At 49.5% G+C, this 5,371-nt stretch overlaps 1 long non-coding RNA gene across 1 annotated transcript; it reads right to left on the reverse strand.

The window, feature by feature from the left end:
* Positions 1-560: 560 nt before the first annotated feature.
* On the reverse strand, positions 561-5,049 carry LOC309325771. The gene is made up of 2 exons (XR_014149983.1): positions 4,175-5,049; positions 561-844 (listed from the first exon to the last, which is right to left on the reverse strand). It is a non-coding gene; the product is annotated as an uncharacterized lncRNA (long non-coding RNA).
* Between the last annotated feature and the right edge of the window lie 322 nt (positions 5,050-5,371).

The following is a 5,371-nucleotide window of genomic DNA, read 5'->3' on the forward strand; positions in this document are numbered from 1 at the left end:
GACCATCACGGGGCTTGAATACACTGACGGCCCTGAGATGAAGCGTCTCATGCTCTATATTGACTGAGCTCTACCTCCTGGGTTCAGTCCCCTGCACCTCCGGGTAGGGCTTGCAATACCTCCAGACATGAACCTTGGAGAGCAGCTGCCGGTCAGTGTAGACAGCAGTGAGCTACATGGACCAATGGACAGAAGGCAGCCTCCATTGTAGCAACGGTGGTCCCAGACATATGGGCCCAGAGAACGTCCTCTTTAATTCAGATTTCTGAAACAGAAATGCCACGTTAACGATCCCACCCTATATTCTCTGGAAGGGATCCTATTTTTTTCCAGGAGGTTAACTTCCAGCTTCGAATCCATTCCTGGTTTGTAGATGAAAAGTACATTTCCTCCAGGGAACTCCCGCACTATGGGTGGCGGCCGGGTTCGCCTGTCCCACCCCCACCCCTATTAATCCTAGACGTGAAGGCTGCGCTGGGCATTTTCTAGGAAGTGATTTGCACGCGTGAGGGGAAAAGCTGTGGGTGTTATTCAAGTTCTGAAGGAAGCACTCTCCAAAACAAAGGCGCAGCCATTTACTAAAAAGGGTCGAAAACGGCTTACATCGCGTATTTTCCATGTGTTTTTTTCTCAAACTCCCAACAATCACCCAGTCAGATCATTGTGAGGCAGATCGGCTTAAGTTGTTGCCTCCAAGGTCACCCGCCGCTGGATTTCTGGAGAAACACCTGGAGCCGGGATTGTCATAGCCAAGACCACGTCGTGTGATCGCTACGCACACCCTCGTTTTCCTCCAGGTATTCAATAAGGCACACTTGTTTTGAGGGACTCCAGCGCTCAGTTCCTACCCCCCAAAAAGGTATTGAAGTGTGGGGTTTTGTTTTTAGTGGGGTACAACGTTCTGCCTTGTTCTGTAACCCTTTATTAAATTCATTTCGGCTATCCGAACCATAAACACACGAGGGAAGTTGTTCGATTTGGTTCCATTTTACAGAATAGTAAAATAGATGGAAGATACCTCATACCCGACGTGGCCGATGGAGATGGGGAGACCAGCGTTGTGTTAAGGCAGTGTATAAGTCAGCTCTGTCCTAAGCAAATTCAACTCAGCATCCTTCCGCATGGAGGATTCTCCTAATCCAAATTGCGGTGTTTTGTTTTTTGGGGTGAGGAGGAAATATATATGCGCAGGTCCTGGTGAGTTGCTCCCAAGTCAGTGTGTATAGGATTGGAGCCTGCTAATATAGTCGTGATCTGTAGTGCAAGCCTATCTATTTTTACTCGGAAGTAAGACCTACCTTGCACAATGGGGCTTCCCACAAGCAGATGATTGCCTTGCAAAATTTATTCAGAAAGTAACTTTCCAAAGAGCCCCCATACCAATGAAATTCTGCAGCCTCCGTCGCTGCGATTGCTTGCAAGTCGGTCACTCGGATTTCAACAGCTCTTTCTTTCAGATAAGCCAGCTAAGGATAGCAGATTGACACACCTCAAGCCAAAGATATCGACGGGTCTTGCATCCAGGATAGGGCACTATCAATTCTAATCCCTTTAATTTCTGTTCTAAGGGGTACCGAACATGGTGACCTTGACACATGGTTGGACTACAACTCCCATCGGTCCCAGAAAGATGGGAGTTGTATTCTAACAGTATTTGGAGAGCGCCATGTTATAACAGGCACTTAATTTATCTTGGGTCCGCTGTGGATCACTTAAGGAGCAGCCCAGTGAAGACAAGGAGTAGGGGTACAGAGGGGTTCACCACCTGTCCGCCGCTGTCTATTGTAGAAGGCATTCCAGAGGGGTGGGGAACAAAGGTGCGTATTCCTTCTCAGGGATGTGTCTCTTACAAGTCCCCCCACAGTGTTGGCGAGGGATAAGAATAGTGACAAGGGTTATCCAAGGAAAAAATATTGCTGAAGTTCCCACCATCCCTGACTGTGGACTATGCTGCCTGGGACTGATGGAAGTTGTGGTCCAACAACATATGGAGGAGGAAGCAATGGCTGCCTGTCCCAGATTGAAGACTGTTATAGAAGCGAGTCGTAGACTCCCTCATTGCAAGGGGGTTAGATGACTCTCATTGCCCCTTCCAACTCTATGATTCTATCAAAAAGCTTGAAGAGTAGAACAACTCCACTATGACTAAGCCTTTGAGGACTAGAGTGCTTGGAAGCGGATACAAATGTATATCCTTCTTTCCGAATCTTTGCCACAACTATCCTGGCTCTCCTTCTGGAAATGGACAAAAGGTCCGCCTGCTACATTCGTCTATCTGAACAAATACATTTTTAGACCACCTTTCCTCATAGGAACAAGATCCCTGTCGTCCTCTCAAGAACCCTGTGAGGTAGGCTAGGCAGGGAGAGAGTGACTGGCAAGCAAGCCCGGCTGAAATGAATAGAAGGAAACTTGACTTCCTCGTTAAGGCGCTGCCCTCATTTGGGATCACTGCAATTCAGTGGGAACTCTGCATATAAGAACACAGCAAGCTGCCCCGCCTCAGGTCAGAGACCCCGCCCAGCCTATTGTCACCTGCTCTGGCTGGCAGCTTCTATTCTCCAGGGTTTAAGGTAGGAAGAAACTTTTCCCCATCACTGGCTGCTTTTGACTAGTTATGCCAGGAACTTCAGCATGGGACCTTCGGTGTGTCAGCTCCAGGTGTGGGCTCTAGCACTGGGCTAGGACTCGCTTACATGGATGGGCTGCTCGCGTCTTTTAGACTGGACTCCAAACCTCGTTGGAACCGACAGGATCCTCTGTCAGCTAAAGACTCTCAAGAATTGGGTCGCATACTCAGAAACTCTCCTAATAGTTCAGCCAGGTATCCCACCCACGTTCGACCACGGGGAATGAGGCGCCTGTGGGCGGCCCTCAGGGTGTCTTTGAACTCCATTTCCCGTCAGCCCCAGCCAGCATGGCCATTGGCCATGGAACCTAATAACACCTGGAGGGGCGGGGCCTACCAACTCTGTTCTGCAACCCGCAGGATGACGTCTCCCCAGGTTCCAAGGTTCCAAGGTTAAGGCTCAGCACTCAGAGATGACATTGGAAAGCTCAGTCGGTAGAGCATGAGACCCTTAATCATGGGTTCGAGCCCCATGTTGGGCAAAACCATAGGACAAGAGCGGTGGAGGTTTCTCTCTCTGTGTGTGTACTATGTCAAAGACATGGCAATGGGAAAGGAGAAGGCTCTTGGCTCAGCGGTAGAGCATCTGTCTTGTATACAGAAGATTCCGAGTTCAATCCCTGGCATCTCTAGGTAGGACCTGGAAGAGAATCCTGCACACCTTCTGCCACTCAGCGTTGTCAATACTGAGCTAGACGCGCGAGCAGTCTAACTCCGGATAAGGCAGCTTCCTGCGTTCCTACGTTCTTTGCAAGGCAAAGTCTTTACAAGCAATAAAAAAATGGGGCATTGTGGGGAGCGGAGGGTTGTTTCCTCGATTTAAACTTCAACTTCCTTTCTTCCAAGCCTGGCTCTGGCTGTTCACTGGAAAGAAGACGGAGGGGGAGGGGGAAGCGCCCGGCTGGCAATTTCCACATCTGTTCGCTTCACGTGACAATCCCTCCACCCTCAGTTCCAACATCTGGCCAAAATCAAGCTCCTTCAGGTACCTGCTTAGCTGTGAAGCTCCCCTTTTTCAGTGCTGGCAGTAGGATCGCCCCCCGCCCACTCTAAATTATGTGTCCGTCCTCACATAATCACAGAAAACATAATTTGGAACAAAATCAGCAGCTGTAGGGGCTGGCGGTGAGCAAAAGCTGTAACACTTAAGGCTGAAATCCTATGCAGTTATTTGGGACCCAACACTTGCGAATTATACTTTCGTGTAAACATGCGCGCAAGATCAATCTGCCATCCGATGCGCCCGTTTGCGTACATTCGACCGGATGCTGCCAGTTCCTCTGCAAAGTTAAAGGGTGCGGAGTGCCGTGGAATTCTCTCGGACTTACTCCCGAGTAAACACGCATCGGATCGGGCCGTGCAAAGTGAAAGAAAGTCGCATTGACCTCCCTTCACCCTGCTGCCATTCCGCAGCCTATTTCCTTTGCAAGATAACTTTCCGTTCCAAACGCAGAATCGTCAAGGCTTCCTTTTAGGGGAGGAAGATTCGGATCGGTCGGTGTTTGGTGGGTGTTTCCGCTCGAATTCGAATCGAGAGACCCTTACCTGTTTTATATTCCTTTCTCGGCACGTGCGGGTGACAACCGAGAAGGAGAAAGCGAAGTCAAGCTTCTGTCCTCCTCAGCTCTGAAGCTTTGACGTGACAACAAGCGCGTTTTCGGCGCAACCTCGACAGTTCGAGGCCACGACAGGCAGATGTCAACCCGATTTGACTGCCGATTAGGTTACAACAAGACTGACGTCCGTGGTGAAGGCAAAGCGGCAGACGCGACTGACATCTCTCTTTGGGAAGACTGACACCTCTCCAAAGAAAATACGAAAGCCTGGACGCTGCCCTCAAGATCCGTGCCTTTTACAAGGCTGACTTCGGGAGTCCCATTGCCTTGAATGCGACTCTCTCTTTGACCAAAGAAAATGCCACCAGCTGCCGCCGGCGCATTCAGCTTCTGCAGGGAAAGATTTCCTCTTCGTCAACAAAAACCGGGCGCATGAAAAATCAGACATTTTGAGCGCTCTCAAAGGGGGTCGAGTTTTTTTCCTACTTCCTTGAACTTTTTATTCTAGGGTTTTGTCACCGCAAAGAGGCTTGCGGCATTTGGAGAGAGCAGCAGAGCAATGCAATACGTGCCCACCCTGAAGCAAAGTCCCACTTAGTTCCATGGCGTTTATTCCCAAGAAAGGGAGGCTGGCAGCACCGCAAATCTCTGAGGGCATCAGATTTCGTCCTCTGCCCAAGGAAGGTTCTGTGCCAATTTACCTGGGAGTAAGGTCCCAGTAAGTAAGTAAGATCGTGAAGCTGAGGCTCCAATACTTTGGCCACCTCATGAGAAGAGAAGACTCCCTGGAAAAGACCCTGATGTTGGGAAAGATGGAGGGCACAAGGAGAAGGGGACGACCGAGGACGAGATGGTTGGACAGTGTTCTCGCAGCTACAAACATGAGTTTGACCAAGCTGTGGGAGGCAGTGGAAGACAGAAGTGACTGGCGTGCTCTGGTCCATGGGGTCACGAAGAGTCGCCCTTTACTTACTTCTGAGTAGATACCAGATTGCACTGTTAAGTCTTTTAAGATGCCGCTCCTTTCTTGAACGGCGTGCTTCCACCCTTTCAAATCGAATTGCAAAAAAAAAAAAGCTTACCATGTACGTATGTGTAAGATAGACCATTTCATACACAGCTGCGGCAAAAAGACGCATCTGAGACTAATCAAAAGCAGGAAGTCATATTGGCCATTAGAGCAAAA

Source organism: Podarcis erhardii (assembly GCF_964252035.2).
Source record: "Podarcis erhardii genome assembly, chromosome: 12".
NCBI classification, from domain to species: Eukaryota; Metazoa; Chordata; class Lepidosauria; order Squamata; family Lacertidae; genus Podarcis; species Podarcis erhardii.